The sequence below is a fragment of the Salmo trutta genome, chromosome 21 (assembly GCF_901001165.1).
Source record: "Salmo trutta chromosome 21, fSalTru1.1, whole genome shotgun sequence".
NCBI classification, from domain to species: domain Eukaryota; kingdom Metazoa; phylum Chordata; class Actinopteri; order Salmoniformes; family Salmonidae; genus Salmo; species Salmo trutta.
This window is the reverse complement of record NC_042977.1, coordinates 21,867,810-21,888,126: the sequence shown is the minus strand read 5'-3', so window position 1 is coordinate 21,888,126 and position 20,317 is coordinate 21,867,810.

The following is a 20,317-nucleotide window of genomic DNA, read 5'->3' as shown; positions in this document are numbered from 1 at the left end:
CTCAATTAGCATGGAATGGTCTGCCGATCCATGTGAGAGACTAACTTGGTCTCAACCTTTACTGAACCTTTACTGAAGACTAATCTCTTCAGTAGGTCCTATGCTTGAGTGTAGTATGGCCCAGAGGTGAGAAGGCGAACAGCAAGGCACTGGAGTGATAAACCACACTTGCTGTCCCTGTCTGGCCGGCTCCCCTATACCCACTGGAATCCTCTGACCCTATTATGGAGGCTCAGTCACTGGCTTGCTCTCTCTTTTCCATGCTTCCTGTCCTCTGGCTCATGCGGTGAGGAGATCTTTGTGGACTATACTTGGCCTTGTCTCAGGTTAGTAAGTTAGTGGCCTGTTGATATCCCTTGGTGGTGTGGGGACTGTGCTTTCCCAAAGCGGGTGGTTTTTCTTCCTGCCCGGGTTGTCCCTGTCCAGGGGTAACTTTCCCTGCCCCCCCGCCCGTCTCATTCTCCAGTATCTATCCTGCAATAGTCTATGTGCCGGGGGGCTAGGGTCAGTCTGTTATATCCAGTGTAATTCTCCTGTTTTATCTGGTGCCCTGTGTGATCTTAGATATACTCCCTCTTTTTATCCCATCTCTCTCTCTCTCTCTCTCTCTCTCTCTCTCTCTGTCACGTCCTGGCCAGTATAAGGGTTAATTGTTATTGTAGTTTGGTCAGGACGTGGCAGAGGGTATTCGTTTTATGTGGTTCGGGGTGGTGTGTTTGTTGAAGGGGCATTTGATTTAAGTATTCCGGGGTTTGTTGGGCACTGTCTGATATTCATGTGTTCTGTGTTTAGCCTTGTGCCTTGCCAGACTGTTTTGTTGATCGTTCGTTCTTTTGTTATTTTGGTGTTCATTTTGAATTTATTAAACGTCAAGATGAGCATACACATACCTGCTGCATTTTGGTCCTCCTTTACCAACAACAACCGTGACAGAATCTCCCACCACCAAAGGACCAAGCAGCAGAGGAAGGAGCAAAGGGATTTCGAGTTGGACTGGCGGGAGAAATGGACCTGGGAGGAAGTTCTGGACGGGGCTGGACCTTGGCACCAGGCTGGGGAGTACCGTCGCCCACGGGAGGAGATTGAGGCAGCCAAGGCAGAGAGGCGGAGGTACGAGGCCTTGGACGCGCTGAGGGAGAAGCACGAGAGGCACCCCCAATAATTTTTTTGGGGGGGGCACATGGGTAGTTTGGCTAGGCCAAGGAAGAGCCGGAAGCCAGCTACCCGTGGATATATATGGAGGAGCGTATGAGGTGGAGGGCGCCATGTTTCGCTGAGGTGCGCACTATCTCACCCATACGCACGCACAGTCCGGTGCGCGCCATTCCAGCTCCGCGCAGATGCCGTGCTAGAGTGGGCATCCAGCCTGGGAGGAGGATGCCTGCGCAGCGCATCTGGTCGCCGGTACGCCTCCTCGGACCAGGCTACCCTACTCCCGCTCTAAGCACGGCAACCATCAGGCCCCTGCACAGCCCAGTTCGCCCTGTACTAGCACCCCGCTCGTACAGGGCTACTAGTTCCATCCAGTCAGGACGGGTTGTGCAGGAGGTAAGATCAAGACCGCCTGTGCGCCTCCATAGCCCTGGGTTTCCAGTTCCTGTCTCTCGTGCGGACCCGGAAGTGCGTCAGCCCAGTCCGACTCGTCCTGTTCCCGCTCCCCGCACTAGCCTGGAGGTGCGTGTTCCCAGTCTGGTACGTCCAGTATCAGCACCACGCACCAGGCTTCAAGTGCGTCATCCCAGTCCGACGTCGCTAGAGCTGCCCGTCAGTCAAGAGTCGCCAGAGCCGCCCGTCAGTCAAAAGTCGCCAAAGCCGCCCGTCAGTCAAGAGTCGCCAGAGCCGCCCGTCAGTCAAGAGTCGCCAGAGCCGCCCGTCATTCAAGAGTCGCCAGAGCCCCCCGTCAGTCAAGAGTCGCCAGAGCCGCCCGTCAGTCAAGAGTCGCCAGAGCCGCCCGTCAGTCAGGAGCCGCCAGAGCCACCCACTAGTCAGGAGTTGCCAGAGTGGCCAGACTGCCCGGAGCTGCCAGAGTGGCCAGACTGTCCGGAGCTGCCAGAGTGGCCAGACTGCCCGGAGCTGCCAGAGTGGCCAGACTGCCCAGAGCTGCCAGAGTGGCCAGACTGCCCGGAGCTACCAGAGTGGCCAGACTGCCCGGAGCTGCCAGAGTGGCCAGACTGCCCGGAGCTGCCAGAGTGGCCAGACTTCCCGGAGCTGCCAGAGTGGCCAGACTGCCCGGAGCTGCCAGACTGCCCCAGCGGCCAGGATCAGCCAGAGTGGCCCATCTGCCCAGAGTCTGCCGATGACCAAAACCCAAGGGAGTCCAGCAGCAACCTTGAACTGAGTAAGCCTGACAATTCAGAACTTAAAGAGATTAACTGTTTAATTGCTGAGTCTGCATACAGGGTGGAGGTCTGCCCAGGATCCGGAGCAGGGGGAGTCTGCCTACGGTACGAGGCTGATTGGGTCGGTCGGCACTCTGGAGGACAATAGGCCGGAGCCTGAACCACCACCTGCATATGTGGGTTGGGGAGGGGGGGTGTAGCACAAGTGCCGTCGGTGACGGCAGCCACCCCCCCTTCCCTCCCTTTAGTTTAAGGGGATTGTTTGTTGTTGCTTGGGGTTTTTGTTATTTTTGAGGTGCTTCCGGGGTTAGCACCTTTAGGGGGGGGTACTGTCACATCCTGGCCAGTATAAGGGTTAATTGTTATTGTAGTTTGGTCAGGACGTGGCAGAGGGTATTCATTTTATGTGGTTCGGGGTGGTGTGTTTGTTGAAGGGGCATTTGATTTAAGTATTCCGGGGTTTGTTGGGCACTGTCTGATATTCATGTGTTCTGTGTTTAGCCTTGTGCCTTGCCAGACTGTTTTGTTGATCGTTCGTTCTTTTGTTATTTTGGTGTTCATTTTGAATTTATTAAACGTCAAGATGAGCATACACATACCTGCTGCATTTTGGTCCTCCTTTACCAACGACAACCGTGACACTCTCTCTCTCTCTCTCTCTCTCTCTCTCTCTCGCTCTCTCTCTCCCCCTCCACTCTCGGAGGACCTGAGCCCTAGGACCATGCCTCAGGACTACATGGTCTGATGACTCCTGGCTGTCCTCGTCCCTAGTCCACCTGGTCGTGCTGCTGACCCAGTTTCTGCTGTCCTGCCTGCGGTTATGGAACCCTGACCTGTTTACTGGACTTGCTACCTTTTGTGCTGCGGACAAAGTTGCTGCCACTCTGCCTGCGGCTATGGAACCCTGATCTGTTCAGAGTCTGGTTATTCTCTGGATTTCTTCCTAGTTTCCTGCATTTCTATAGAGTTTTTCCTAGCAACCGTGCCTCTATATCTGCATTGCTCGCTCGCTGGGGTCTTAAGCTCGGTTTCTGTATACAAAAAGAAGCAACTCTGACACACGGATTTGGGATGAAGGTTTTTTACTCAGAATGAACTTTATCCTCATCAAGAGCGATAAGAAATTATACAACTCGTATTATAAGGTGAATTTGCAGATTGTACATATGGTATAGAATTGCATATTATTGTGGATCTATTACAACAACACAAAAAATAAATAAATACAAATAACAAACAAACATAAATTAAGTCTAAAATAATCTGAGGAGGAGGCCAATAGGAACTGAAAACCCTTAACCACAAACCATAGTAGAAGAGTTACATATCCAGTTATCAGAGGAGGGGCCTCATAGACAAACACTGGTATAGACTGGGTATACCTGCAACCATGAGGATGTCTCTGTAGAGGAACTACTCAGCTCTCTCACTGTCTTATCTCTCAGTTGGTTTATCTAGTCTGTGTCAGGATGTCACTCATATTACTGTGCTGAATATTAAACCAAATAACATTTTGAAAATTAAATGTTAGTAAAAATTAAACATTTATTTTCGTACTCTTAACATGTCTTAACATGATAGGGGTATCTAATCCAGATATTTTCCATTGACCATTCAACTTAATTTGGAATTAACATGAACAGAATGACAATACTTATGGGAGCCAGTGGGTTTGGTGACGAATATGTAGCGAGGACCAGCCAATGAGGGCAAAGAGGTCGCAGTGTTGGGTAGTATATTGGGCTTTGGTGACAAAACGGATGGCACTGTGATAGACTGCATCCAATTTGCATCCAATCAATAAGGGATTAAAGATTTAGTTTAAGTATAACTCTGACTTGTGTAATAAGTTTGTCTCTCCTCATTTGATAGTAAAGAAATTAACCACCACATTTGGCGACTGGGATGGGGATGGGAATCTTCACTTGGTGACCGCTCCTGGCGACCTAGGTAAATCGTGCACGGGGGATCCCTCAAACTTGGGATCTCAGGGAGACCACACTTCGGGAACGAAGCAGATGGACCCACCTTTGATCTGAGAGGCAGCAAGCCGAGTGGATACCACATCTCGAACTTAGTTTAAAAAAAAGAAAGAGGTGAGTGAAACACACAAAGTCAAGTTTTTTGAAAAGCCTCTGTTACGTAGGCTCTGAGTGTGTATTCCTGTGTGAGGGGGGCACCTTGGAGGCGTAAACAGGGCTGAATCAGTGGAGGATGATCTGAGAGTTAGTCGACTCAACGACACCTATCATTGGTCGGTTGCGGGCGACTTAGAGCCGTCCTGACACTGAATTGATCACGGTGGGGATTGGTGTGGTCTGTAGGGGTGAGGGGCCAGGGTGACTGTGGGTTCTGTGTGAAGCATGGTACCTGGTGAAACCCTATTGGAAGAAGGACCTCATTCTGAAAAGTGTCTGTGGGACCGTCTAAGAGACCCTCAGAAGTGGTGAATTCCAATTATTTTAAATGTGCTAGCCAGGTATGCCCTTGGTTTGGTCATTTAGCGTTAAATATTGCGAACCTGTGTGAACTAGTTTTGGCCATTTAATGTTAAAACATCTAGAATCTGTTAAGTTAAGACCGTTTATAATATAGTATAAGATAGTAAGGTATGCCTGTAATTGTTTTAAACCTTTTGAAGTATTGAAAGATGTAAATGTATGAGTTGTATTATCCTAGGAATTAGAAAATATTCCTGCAGGTTCAAATATTGTAGAAAAACAACTTATAGTTGTGTGAATGTGGAAATGAGTCTTAATCTGAAGTTTGGATTGTAACAAGCTAGCATATCATGTCACATAAACCCAAACCACAGCTAAATGCAGCACTAACCTTTTATGATCTTCATCAGATGACACACCTAGGACATTATGTTATACAATACATGCATGTCTGTTCAATCAAGTTCATATTTATATCAAAAACCAGCTTTTTGCATTAGCATGTGACGTTCAGAAAAAGCCTTCCCACCGCAAACTTCCGGGGAATTTACTAACAGTTTGCTAAATTACTCACGATAAACGTTCACAAAAAGCATAACAATTATTTTAAGAATTATAGATACAGAACTCCTCTATGCACTCGATATGTCCGATTTTAAAATAGCTTTTCGGATGAAGCACATTTTGCAATATTCTAAGTACATAGCCCGGCATCACGGGCTAGCTATTTAGACACCCACCCAGTTCAGCCTTCACCAAAATCACATTTCCTATAAGAAAAATGTTCTTACCTTTCTTGTTCTTCGTCAGAATGCAGTCCCAGGACTTCTTCTTCAATAACAAATGTAGGTTTGGTCCCAAATAATCCATCGTTATATCCAAACAGCGACGTTTTGTTCGTGAGTTCTAGACACTATCAGAATGCTACATCACGGTCACGAGCATGGCGCATGGCGTGACAAAAAATGTCTAAATATTCCATTACCGTACTTCGAAGCATGTCAACCGCTGTTTAAAACCAATTTTTATACCATTTATCTCGTAGAAAAGCGATAATATTTCGACCGGGAATCTGCAATGAGCCTAAACGGCCGAATGAAATTTCTCCACGGGGGCGAATCGTGCACGCGCCTCATTCAATGGTCCTCTGATCGGCCACTTACCAAAGGCGATAATCTGTTTCAGCCAGAGGCCGCCTCGTCATCCTTCAGGGTTTTCCCGGGTTCTGAGAGCCTATTGGAGCCCTAGGAATTGTCACGTTACAGCTAAGATCCTTACTTTTCAATAAACAGATGCAAGACGCACGACTCCTTGTCAGACAGGCCACTTCCTGCATGAAACCTTGTCAGGTTTTTGCCTGCCATAGGAGTTCTGTTATACTCACAGACACCATTCAAACAGTTTTAGAAACTTTAGGGTGTTTTCTATCCAAACCTGAACAATAATATGCATATTCTAGCTTCTGAGTTGGTGTAGGAGGCAGTTAAAAATGGGCACATATATTCTCCAAAATTCTCAATACTGCCCCCTAGCCCAAACAGGTTAAAACAATGTCTGTGAGTATAACAGAACTGAAATGGCAGGCGAAACCCCGAGGACAAACCATCCCCCCCAAAAAAAACATTCAGCATAACACTGATTTCAATGGCTGGCACTTTTATTATAGGGCGAAATCCTCCCTGATTGCAGTTCCTAGGGCTTCCACTAGATGTCAACAGTCTTGAGAAAGAGTTTCAGGCTGGTTTTTGGAAAAAATGAGGGAGAAGTTGTAGTTTTTCTAAGTGGCTCCCATTTTGGCTGTAGTGTTTCCAAGTGTTTCCAAGCGCATGGCCGAGAGAGTGCGTTCTTTTTGTTTAGCTCCGGTAAAGACAATAACGATTCTCTGTCTTAAATTTTATCGATTATTTACGTATTAAGGTACCTAAGGTTTGATTATAAACATTGTTTGACTTGTTTGAATAAGTTTATTAGTAACGTTTTGGATTCATTTTGTATGCATTTTGATGGAGGGAAATCGGTGGATTATTGACTGAAGCGCGCCAGCTAAACTGAGTTTTTATGGATATAAAGAAGGACTTTATCGAACATAATGACCATTTGTAATGTAACTGGGACGTTTTGGAGTGCCAACAGAAGAAGATCTTCAAAGGTAAGGCATATATTATATCGCTATTTCTGACTTTCGTGTTGCAACTGCCTGGTTGAAATCTGGGTTTCATGTTTTTGTATGCGGGGTCTGTCCTCAGACAATCGCATGGTTTGCTTTCGCAGTAAAGGCTTTTTGAAATCGGACACAAGAAGTTAAGCTTTATTTTGATGTATTACACTTGTATTTACATGAATGTTAAATATTTATATTTCTGTCATTTGAATTTGGCGCTCTGTAATTTCACCGGATGTTGTCAAATCGATCCCGCTAAAGGGATTTGATCCCTAAGAGGTTTTAATATGGTATGATGGTTATGGAGAACCACATGGGGAAAAGAAGACCAGTGAATCGTTAGACTCGGTGGAGAGATACTATCGCTGTGTTGTGGGATTTATTGGAAGGAGTCTTTTCAATTCAGTTAAAATGGGCATGAAATGTTTTGAAGAGGTATTTAAATGGTTTCCGAAGGACAGGGAAAGAAAGGGAGAGGAAACATTTTAATGGTGACAAAAGCCTTGAATATTACAAATTCCTATTGAAGAATTATCAACTTCATTAGGAATTAAATAGACGGGGGGGGGGGGGGTCATTATAAAATTAATGAGAAACACCATTGTCTATCCAAATTGTACCATTACTTTAGGAGATTATTATTTCCATGGGGAGGTATAAAGAGTTGTAAATCTAAATTGTTTATTTTTGATTTAACATGATTTTTTAATCACGTGTTTGAAAGGGGTAAATTACCAGTTCCCTGAGGTCCTGGTTTTTGGAGTACCTATACAGTGGTACTGTGTTCAGGCTGCATTTAGAAAGGACAATATATGTTAATAAGGGATGACAATAACTTCAAATGGACTGTGATAAGTGATATATGTATTGCTATTTTCATGATCTTGTAACTCTTCCTAGATGTCGCCAGTAGAATAAGGTAAGGCGAAATTGACTAATTTTGAAAATGTTTTTTCAATGATGTTATGTTTTTTTTTTACATTTGTCTTAGAGATGGTATAAAGAACTGGTTAATGTCATAATTCGATATATAGTCAACGTTTGTCTAGTTTCCTAAAACAGAAATGTAATGAACTTAACTGTTATGATCTGTATTTTTTTGAGGTTATCATGGAAGGTGATGTCAGATCGTGTTTCAATGCATGGTATAAATAATTTAACCATAGACAGTGTGTGTCAACCTCAAAATCCCCCCTAACCGGCTGAAGAAAGAGCAACGAAGGCGTGCTATGAGAGACAGTGACTTTTCCCACTCCTATTTGAGTCCGAGCCATAAAACAGGGCCGGAGTGCTGAGAGCGCATGTGGAGTGAGCGTGGAAAGAGAACAAGCTCAGGTGAGAGACTAGTGTACGTGGGAGAAACGGAAGTATCTACTTGGATATTAAAATCGGGACATTATCAAGGGCCATGTAATGTGACAGGCAAAGTTACGTGTGACATTGGAAAAATGAACTGTAAACGATATCTGAAGAAGACAAGCTAGAATGATAAGTGCCGGTTGAAGAAAGCGGGGGGGTTGATATACGCACTGCTAACTATTCAAACAGAAAATGCATTGAGATACTGATCTTTCTCGACCAGGCCACTCATGACAGGAAAACAGGGACAAAGGGGGCTTGTATTGAGAAGAGTTATGACCGACAATAAAAAGTTGTTTAAAAATGTGTGTTCTAACGGAAGATCTGTGCTAAGTTGGGAAACTGGAATTTGATCCCAAGACTAGAAGTAAGCACTGTGGACAGTCATTCTACATTCGGGTTGGAAATGTATAAAATGTTTTCGTTGTGATTGGGATACAGCGAGAGAGAATTGCTAAAGCACGATGAGTGGCTGGGGCGCTGCTAAACTTATCTCTAAGTGTCATTGTGAGGGGAGGTAGTTTGTTTGGGGGAATCACTGGATGACAGCTTAGGACAACCATTAAAGTTTTCTTGTTTTACCATTTATTCAGAGTTTTTATGTTACATCGCATCAATGAGTGGTGCTGAGTTATTAAACATGTACCTTGTTTCTCTTTTCTTTTCAAGTCAATATGTTTTTAGGTTTCATGGAACATGAGGGTGTTCATTGTTCCAGAGGAGGGAACGATTTATATTGATTAACTGAGTTGAGAATGTGTTAGTATGTTTGTAAATGTAGAAAAGGCATTAGGAGTATAGTGTGTTATGAATTAGATGTAGTGATAGAGGAGTATCATTCCCAGAGACTGAATATTGTTACTGGAGATAGCTCATAGAAGGAGAGCAGCTAACTGTACACAATATAGGGATTTAATTGAATGTTGCACATACCCAGATCATGGTGAAAGTAGTAGAGATAATGTTGTCATTTCAGACACTGTTGTCAACTTTCAGTAATGAGTTTGTCATAGAAGGCATAACACTTGAAAGAAATAGCAACAGATCCCTGTATACAGGAGGCCACATCGCCAGAAGGGAAGTTTGCTGTGATAATAGCATCACATCTCCTGCAGAGTGTGATTAACCTGTTTGGGATAGGGGGCAGTATTTTCACGGCCGGATAAAAAACGTACCCGATTTAATCTGGTTACTACGCCTGCTCAGAAACTAGAATATCCATATAATATAGTAGATTTGGAAAGAAAGCACTCTAAAGTTTCTAAAACTGTTTGAATTGTGTCTGTGAGTATAACAGAACTCATATGGCAGGCCAAAACCTGAGAAGATTCTATACAGGATGTCTGACAATTTGTTCTCCTTCTAGGGCATCTCTATGAAAAATACAGCATCTCTGCTGTAATGTGACAACAGTGGCTATAATGAACGTTGAGAAAATAAAATTGCAGTAATATCATCCTCTAAAGTATCACCTACAAGGCCTGAAATCAGTAGTATATAACAGATGAGCATCATGGTCTATATTACAGATCAGACAAGAATGTGTTATTCAGAAAACAGCAAAGCCAAAACACTGCTATTACTTTGAAATGATAAGTAGGCATATACAATGTTCCTCTTCCTCTTCAAATAGGTTCTTAAACACACCCACCAGGTTTCCTGTCAAAAATAAATACCTTGAGATGTACCATCTCCTGTAGGTCATGTACGTATAGAATGTGCCAGGTTAGGTTGTTGTACAGCGTTTGTACATTTCCTTTCACTGTGGGTGTCAGTTCGCAGTAGTACATAGCAGAGTATTTCTCTTTAGCAGAGGAGATCTCCAGATCCACACGGTTCTTCTCATCATTTAGTTTGACTGACAGTCGAGGATCCAGACCTGGAGCCTGTGATGGAGACCCAACACCATGCAGGATAAGCAGGATATACTGAGGAGGTGATCCAGGGTCCTGGAGATACCATTGAAGAGAGACTGCAGATGAGTAGGTGCATGAAAGTGTAATATTGCTACCTGCTGGAGCATACACCTCCTCTCTGATTGGCTCAATGGTCTGACCATTACTGTCACCTGCAAGAGATGCAAAATATGTTATTCTTCTATTATTACTCCGTTATAGATCTATTTTAAACACATCAAGACTTAGTTTAGATTAAACATAACACCAATAAAAATATACAGATTATAGATGATTTACTTGCAACTACTAAAAGCAAAATAAATGTGGGGATTGACTTTGTGGCTGAAACTTGAAGATAAAATGATAACACACAGCACAACAAGATTTGCGTATACTAAAGTAACATCCTCTTCCTTCTAGTTCTGAATGGACCATCTCTTCTCAAACCTTTGAAGCCCCACCCCAAAATACAGAGAGTTGTCAGATGAGAAGAAGTAACAGCAGACTTCTTGTTGCTGCTTGATTCCACTGTCACATCCTCAAAATGCAGGGCTGCCCTGAAATTTGATTACCTAAGTCTCCCTACATTGCATATTGGATAAAACTGTTATTTATCTCCATGTATTTTCTTGATTTTAGTTCAACAGAGTTGGCAGAAGTACCTTACCTCTCTACTGTGATGTCATAGGGGAAAACATTGCTTGAAGGGCATATCTGTAAGATAATTAGTCTATTCAACATGAGGCAATTCATTAATATACAGTTGTTTTTGTTTTCATCTTTACAGCTATAATCTACAGTATAAATGTGCAACATATTCAGTATGAGTTTCTGTCACTTTTTTATTTGTTTCAACATTTAATTGTTGTTTATTGAAAATAATTCACTGTTCATTTCCAGCCTACAGTGAGGGAAAAAAGTATTTGATCCCCTGCTGATTTTGTATGTTTGCCCACTGACAAAGAAATTATCAGTCTATAATTTTAATGGTAGGTTTATTTGATCAGTGAGAGACAGAATAACAACAAAAATATCGAGAAAAACGCATGTCAACATTTTTATAAATTGATTTGGATTTTATTGAGGGAAATAAGTATTTTAACCCATGGTGGGTTATAGTGGCCAATCTGCATGGGGTGGGGGGGGGGGGGGGTCCTGTCAATACCACTGGAGAGTACTAGCAGAGGAGTAATTACAGGACAGATTTATGACATCACCCTCCAACCCAAACACCTTATCTGTTGTTGGAGTAATGTCATTCCCATGACAGCCACCTGTAAACATTTACAAAAGCAATTATTATTATTATTATCAGGAAATTATTATAAAATTCAACTCATTCAGTCAAGTATTAAAAATGAACAAAAGATCGTTCTCAAAATTATGACTTCCGTCTTCAGTAACTACATTCACATTGATTGGATATAAAGAATATTATCAAACTCACCCACTAGCGCATAGATTAAAATGTATCCTAGTAACATGCTGGTAAGTATTATATAACACAGTGAAAAGAGTACACACAAGTAAAGTTATGACAGAATGACTCCCCTGGTTTCTCACTGCCTGCCATAAAAAGCATTTCCTTTACCTCTGTTATATTACACCTCCCATTGACTTAACACAGTGTTTTTGTAAGGGGGCTGTATATCTTGTTGTCACAGTGGGCTTCAGAGCACAGTAGTACACAGCAGAGTCAGACAGCTGCAACCTCTGGATTGTCAAGGGGACTGATTGTGTCTTGGCATTTAGACTTGCATTGAATCTCTCCTTGAACCCTGCAGTGTTGTCTCCAGATCCAAAAGAATAACGGCTCAGCATATGTTTAGGGAAGTCATTTGCTTCTTGTTTGAACCAATATAAATATGCATCATTATTAGCACTGGTGTTATATTGACAACTCAGTGTTACCAGTCCTCCTTCTGTAGCAATCACACTTCCTTGTTGATGTTGAATATGGTCTCCTGTGCACTCTGGAAGATAAAAAAAAAAGTATATTGAGTGATAATAAAAAGATAGATTATGATGAAATAAACAAATGAGAGAAAAGGTTTCATCATAATGAAAATTAGATAGCTGATGAGAGAATGAATGAGAGAAAGGGTTCCATCATACCAAAGCAGAATACAACAAGAACCAGCCAGATGCTCAGACAGAGTACCATGGTTATAGAGAACACACTGAAAGTGACTGTGAGTTACAGTAAGAGGTAGAGATCCTCTCTCTCTCTTCCATGTCCATCTCAGCCTGTATATCACCATCAACTGACAGACATGAAGGAGAAGCCTGTTCAGAGAGAGGAAAGATTGAATGTAAATTAATGGGTCAATATTACCTCGTCAATATTATATTAGCATTCTTTCCAGTACAATAGAGAAAGTGTAAAGTCTACGCGTCTAGCTTAATTGATATGGAAAGTAGCCTAAAGGAATTTACATGGCTTAAATGTTCCATGAATTGATATGATTATTATAATTTTTTTTGGTTAAAAAACCTACAGATGTTCTGGTTTTATTCATGTATAAACACACATGCAATCTACAGACTAACTAATTCAGTTCTACTACTATACATGAAGTATATTGAAATACATTTTTTGCTTTGGTCCCAACTTTTCAGTGGTACTGTATGTTTGTATGGACACGTGAAACCTATAGTTTTTGTAAGGGGGCTGTATATCCTGTTGTCACAGTGGGCTTCACAGCACAGTAGTACACAGCAGAGTCAGACAGCTGCAACCTCTGGATCGTCAAGGGGACTGATTTTGCTGTGACATTCAGATGGGCATGAAATCTGTCCTTGAACTCAGTAGCAGCTTCCCCAGGTGAAAATGTATTCCTTCTCAGCATTAACTGGAAACACTTATCTCCCTCACTAGCTTTAAGCACCAGCTGTCAGAGCAGCTCACAGATCACTGCACCTGTACATAGCCCATCTATAATTTAGCCCAAACAACTACCTCTTCCCCTACTGTATTTATTTATTTATTTATTTTGCTCCTTTGCACCCCATTATTTCTCTTTCTACTTTGCACTTTCTTCCACTACAAATCTACCATTCCAGTGTTTTACTTGCTATATTGTATTTACTTTGCCACCATGGCCTTTTTGCCTTTACCTACCTTATCTCACCTCATTTGCTCACATTGTATATAGACTTATTTTTTTACTGTATTATTGACTGTATGTTTGTTTCACTCCATGTGTAACTCTGTGTTGTTGTATGTGTCGAACTGCTTTGCTTTACCTTGGCCAGGTCGCAATTGTAAATGAGAACTTGTTCTCAACTTGCCTACCTGGTTAAATAAAGGTGAAATAAATAAATACAATAAATAAACATGGGCTTGCCATTTGCTAGTTGTTTGTACCAAAAGAGATATGGTGATTGAGAAGTTGTATCAAATAGACAACTAAGTGTTGTTGGTTGTCCTTCTACGGCCATTACATTTTCTGTTGGCTGTGTTACATTATCTTCTGCTCTGCACCCTGAAAAGAAAGATAAATATATCTTCACAACATATAATAATAATGTATATAAATAAAATGAACAAATGCACAGAAAGAGACAGATGGACAGAGTGATATTATACCAAAGCAGCATGCAGCCAGAACATGCAGGATCAGCCAATTTCTCATGACTAGTCAGTCAGTTTGAAGTGGAAAAGGTAAGGAGCAGAACAATGCTGATCTTTCTATCACAGAGCTTTGACACCCTCTGTCCTACTGTTGATGCTTCATGTTGTTCTGTATTACATGCAGTAGTAGACCATGGGGGGTGTCTGTCTGATTGGTATCCTCTGATTCAGGGGTGTGTGTGCTTTGTTAGGTTGCCCCCTTCAGGTTGACTTTCATACTACACCACCAAGCCAGTCAGAATTGTGAATAGGAGTCACTACGAACAATAATATTGTTGCACGTTGTCATATTCTCAGGTTATTATCCAACCAATATCAACATACAGTGGGGGAAAAAAGTATTTGATCCCCTGCTGATTTTGTACGTTTGCCCACTGACAAAGAAAGGATCAGTCTATAATTTTAATGGTAGGTTTATTTGAACAGTGAGAGACAGAATAACAACCAAAATATCCAGAAAAACGCATGTCAGAAATGTAATAAATTGATTTGCATTTTAATGAGGGAAATAAGTATTTGACCCCCTCTCAATCAGAAAGATTTCTGGCTGTCACGATTCCCACCGAAGGTGGCGCCCCCTCCTGCTCGGGTGGCGCTGCTACTGATTCCGTTTTTGTTTTCCCCCCTTTTGTGATTGTTTGCACCTGCTCGTGTAGTGGGGGTGATTAGCGGGGTTATAATTATTAGCTGGCCACCTTCTCTTTGTGCGGGATTGTTTATTCTGTTGTATGGTTGTGTTTGCGCTTGTGCGTTGGTTTTGCGCCGACTGTGTTTTCCCCTGTGTTTTGGGGCACTTTGTTTTGTGTGCGCGATTATCGCTGTTTGGGGTGGATTGTGTTTGTTCGCCTCTTGGCCCATTAAAAGCCACTACCCTGTACTCGCTGCTTCCTGCGTTTGATTCCTCACCCACGACGCCCGAGCATTACACTAGCTCCCAGGTGTCTTTTATACAGGTAACGAGCTGAGATTAGGAGCACACTCTTAAAGGGAGTGCTCCTAACCGCAGCTTGCTACCTGTAAAAAGACACCTGTCCACAGAAGCAATCAATCAATCAGATTCCAAACTCTCCACCATGGCCAAGACCAAAGAGCTCTCCAAGGATGTCAGGGAAAAGATTGTAGACCTACACAAGGCTGGAATGGGCTACAAGATCCTCGCCAAGCAGCTTGGTGAGAAGGTGAGAACATTGGTGTGATTATTCGCAAATGGAAGAAACACAAAAGAACTGTCAATATCCCTCAGCCTGGGGCTCCATGCAAGATCTCACCTCGTGGAGTTGCAATGATCATGAGAACGGTGAGGAATCAGCCCAGAACTACACGGGAGGATCTTGTCAATGATCTCAAGGCAGCTGGGACTATAGTCACCAAGAAATCAATTGGTAACACACTACGCCGTGAAGGACTGAAATCCTGCAGCGCCCGCAAGGTCCCCCTGCTCAAGAATACATATTGATGCCCGTCTGAAGTTTGTCAATGAACATCTGAATGACTCAGAGGACAACTGGTGAAAGTGTTGTGGTCAGATGTGACCAAAATGGAGCTCTTTGACATCAACTCAACTCACCGTGTTTGGAGGAGGAGGAATGCTGCCTATGACCCCAAGAACACCATCTCCACTGTCAATCATGGAGGTGGAAACATTATGCTTTGGGGGGGGGTTTCTGCTAAGGGGACAGGACAACTTCACCCCATCAAAGGGACGATGGACGGGGCCATGTACCGTCAAATCTTGGGTGAGAACCTCCTTCCCTCAGCCAGGGCATTGAAAATGGGTCGTGGATGGGTATTCCAGCATGACAATGACCCAAAACACACCGCCAAGGCAACAAAGGAGTGGCTCAAGAAGAGGCACATTAAGGTCCTGGAGTGGCCTAGCCAGTCTCCAGACCTTAATCTCATAGAAAATCTGTGGAGGGAGCTGAAGGTTCGAGTTGCCAAACGTCAGCCTCGAAACCTTAATGACTTGGAGAAGATCTGCAAAGAGGAGTGGGACAAAATCCCTCCTGAGATGTGTGCAAACCTGGTGGCCAACTACAAGAAACGTCTGACCTCTGTGATTGCCAACAAGGGTTTTGCCACCAAGTACTAAGTCATGTTTTGCAGAGGGGTCAAATACTTATTTCCCTCATTAAAATGCAAATCATTTTATAACATTTTTGACATGCGTTTTTCTGTATTTTTTTGTTGTTATTCTGTCTTTCACCGTTCAAATAAACCTACTATTAAAATGATAGACTGATCATTTCTTTGTAAGTGGGCAAACGTACAAAATCAGCAGGGGATCAAATACTTGCACCCCCCCACTGTTACTGTCTAAGTGAAATTGAAGATTAATGAGTGAAGAACACATTTTTCTCACAGTACATTGAATATGAAGACAGAGAAACACTAGATCACCTGGTGACTGAACACAGTGCAGGTGTGACCACAGTTCTCTGATCTCAACCTCTGCCATTATCATATAAAATGTGGTTGATGTTTAATTATGATTTCCACTTCAACAAAGCATTTTGGTCTGCAGGTTTTTGTACAGGGTCTTATACACATTGTATCACTGTGTATAATCCCTGAGAGCACAGTAGTAGAGAGCTGTGTCTGCCAGGGTTAGGCTTGTTATCACCAGTTCAGTTGATGTTCGGGATGTTGTGGATGTATATCTCTTATCAGGGATATATGCGCTATTGCTCTGTGATCTGGCACCTTTATACAGTAGAAACTGAGGAGCCTGGTTAGAATAATGCCGGTACCAGTAAAGTAGAATATACTCTCTGTTTGTTTCATATTTACAGCTCAGAGTCACTGATGATCCCTCAGTGGGGGTGTGCTCCTCCTTGTCAGGAGTCACACTATCTCCAGATACCATTCCTGCAGAGGAAAAATACATAATAAATCTGATTGAAAACATATTTAAATGACTTTACTTCATCAAAATATGTTTTACTACCAATACCATAATTGAATAATCCAATTATAAGGATGCAAGGAGTTCAAATGTTTAGGTATTGTTTACCTGTAGTGATAATCAGAATGATCAAAACCCTGATTGATTTCTCCATCTTCAGACTGATGTTTACATGCATTCACTCTCCTCTGAAATGTCCTTCTGTGTGTCACAGTGTGAGGTGTACAGCCCTGCTAACATCACACCCACCACAGAAGGCTTGCATTGTTTCTACACTAGTGCCAAGGATACAGTTGTTTTTGGAGGGGGGCTGTATATCCTGTTGTCACAGTGGGCCTCAGAGCACAGTAGTACACAGCAGAGTCAGACAGCTGCAACCTCTGGATACTGTAGTCAAGGGGACAGAGCTAGAAGTGAAATTCATCCTGGAATCAAACCTCTTCTTGAACTCATCACTATTGCTCCCTTCTGAATAACGATCTCTTCTCAGGACATACTGAGGAGTGTCCCTGGTTAACTGGATGTACCAGAAGAGATCAGGAGATGTACTTCTGGTAGTGTAGTTACAGCTGTGTAGTGTAGTGTAGTTACCAGTCCTTGAAGGGGCAGTAACCTGTCCACTCTGCTGGTCAACAGCCTTTGGTTTTACAATACATCATAGGCTAGGGTTCAGATAATGAGAATGTAGAAAGGAGGAGCACTATACCGTATCAAAACAGCATGCAGCCAGGATAAGTAAAGTATTCCAAAGCCAATGTACCATTATGATTCATGTATAGAGGAAGAATAGACTGTTATAGACGTTATGTTGAGACGTCTCATAATTGTGGGACTCTGCAGTTGGGGAGGAGCTTATTGTATATTCCATTATTGAATTTTTTACTTCAAGAGGGATTCCTTGTTAACTATGATATGATATTATATTTGGAAGCATGAAATATTCATTTTAGAGAATGTTATTTTCTTCTAATTTTAAAATTCTAATTAAGCTGTACTTATGGGCCTTGGAGGAATATATTTTATGTTCAGGCCAAACTGAGCTCATCTGACGAATACAAAAAAAATCATATGTACACTGAGTGTTTGCAACAAAATAAGAAAGAAAGACAGAATACAGTAGCCTACGACAGGTCCAATATAAACCTGGGTTATGCTGCCCAATGCCACAAAGAGTTCACTTTACTATAAAACCACTGATTGACACAGGATACAATCATTATCTTCATCCATGTCATCTCACCTCACATTAATGTAAAGGATGGTCATTGGCATCACCATGTATCCTATTACACATGGGTTGTTGTCTCTCCATTTGGTCCATAAAATAAACCTCTTACTCCTGCCTGGAGTTAATCAAGTAGAAAACTGCCTGCCTCATACTCCTGCTTCTCCCAATGTGTTTCATTATTTGTGTCAGCTGAAGCTAGGGTTAGTGTTAATTCCAGGATCATGGTCAATTCAGTAGGTAGACAAGAAGCTAGGGTTAGAATTGAGCTAGAGCCGACCGTAACCTTGACCAACCCTTGGCACTGTTTTTATACTATTATAGTTATTAAATGCACTCTTACAGTTAATTACATTTCTAGTGTTGATTTTATTAAAGTGTCTGTGTTGTTGTATGTGTCTGATGCACTGCTTCAGCCTTTAAAGTAAATGCCTCAAGGAAACATATTAAATTGTTTACTAGCCCTATATTATATTATTGTTGTAAACAGTTTAGTCAGAAATAAAGTTGACTCTGGCTGCATGCACTTTGGAAAACCACCGTCTGTTCATATTAAATAAATGCAAATTGTTAATAAAAGTAGCACAAACAGAATATGCAATTGTGACACGAAAGGGTTAAAACATAATGAATATATATTCTGTTTGGTGGGAGACATTTTTCTATGATACAGTCACCTGTAGTGTTGACATTCTGCATGCATTTTAAAGGAATAGTAGCAAATTGATGAGTCTTTACTGGCACCTATTGACTCTCACTAGTAACTTGACCTTGAAAATACAAGCAATGTCAAGGTTTCACCTTGTTGGACAGAATGTTGAACAGTAGATGGAACTATTGTATCATTATTATATGTAACAGGGTTATATTGGTGATTCCACTTGCCACCTAATTGTTAAGCCAATGGGTTTTTGGTTTTAGTTTGGTCTTGCCTTCACCTACTCAACATGGCATCTTATTGGCTGGTTTGCGTGGCTTGGTTACGAGGGAGGATGTTTCAGTTAGAATTGTCCCAGTGACCAAGCACCAAACCAGCGGTTAATTGTTCGTTGTAAAGCACTGTACGTCAAATGGGATTTTTATACTCCCAAGTGTCCCTTTGAATGCACAATTAATATTAATTTGTTTGTAAATGTTATTAGAACATCACGCGTAAGATGCAGCATTTTTTTGTGCATATTTGTTGTGCATTTTGTTGTAGAGAATTCCAGCTAATGCTAGCTAGTAACTCACTGTGTCTGGAGGGGGGGTTCGTATATTTTGTACAGTGCGTGAGTGCAGAGTTGGATGGTGAGCCGTGCATTGCATGACGTGCAATTTTGTGCTGTTTTTATCAGAAAATATCTCCATGACTGTTGCTACAAGTTGGAGTTCGTGTCGATGATTGACTGTACACAACGCAAGAAGAGTCCTGTTACATATACATAGAAAAACCTTGTCACTGGACTTTATAACTGTGGAGGGCAGTCTATAGGAGGAACACAGACAAGGAAGATATGTCATACAATGTATTCAGAAAGTATTCAGACAGCTTGACTTTTTCCACATTTTGCTACTTTACAGAGTTATTCTAAAATGTATCAAATAGTTGTTATTCCCTAATCAAGCTACACACCATACCCCATAATGACAAAGCATAAACATGTTTAAAGAATTCACATTCACATAAGTATTCAGAAACTTTACTCAATACTTTGTTGAAACACCTTTGGCAGAGATTACAGCCTCGAGTCTTCTTGGGTAAAATGCTACAAGCTCGGCACACTTGTATTTGGGGAGTTTCTCCCATTCATCTCTGCAGATCCTCTCAAGCTCTGTCAGTTTGGATGGGGAGCGTCACTGCACATCTATTTTCAGGTCTCACCCGAGATGTTAGATCGGGTTCAAGTCCGGGCTTTGGCTGGGCCACTCAAGGACATTGAGACTCCTGTGTTGTCTTGGCTGTGTGCTTGGGGTTGTTGTCCTATTGGAAGATGAACCTTCGCCCCAGTCACGAGCGCTCTGGAGCAGGTTTTCATCAAGGATCTCTCTGTACTTTGCTCTGTTCATCTTTCCCTCAATCCTGACTAATCTTCCAGTCCCTGCTGCTGAAAAACATCCCCACAGTATGATGGTGCCAGGTTTCCTCCAGACGTGACGCTTGGCATTCAGGCCAAAGAGTTCAATCTTGGATTCATCAGAATCTTATTTCTCATGGTCTGAGAGTTTTTAGGTGCCTATTGGCAAACTCCAAGCGGGCCCGCCTTTTACTGAGGAATGGCTTCCGTCTGGCCACACAACCATAAACGCCTGATGGGTTTGGATTTCTAAGCTTTAAATATTGTTAATAATCAGCAGTTATACTAGAGGCATGAG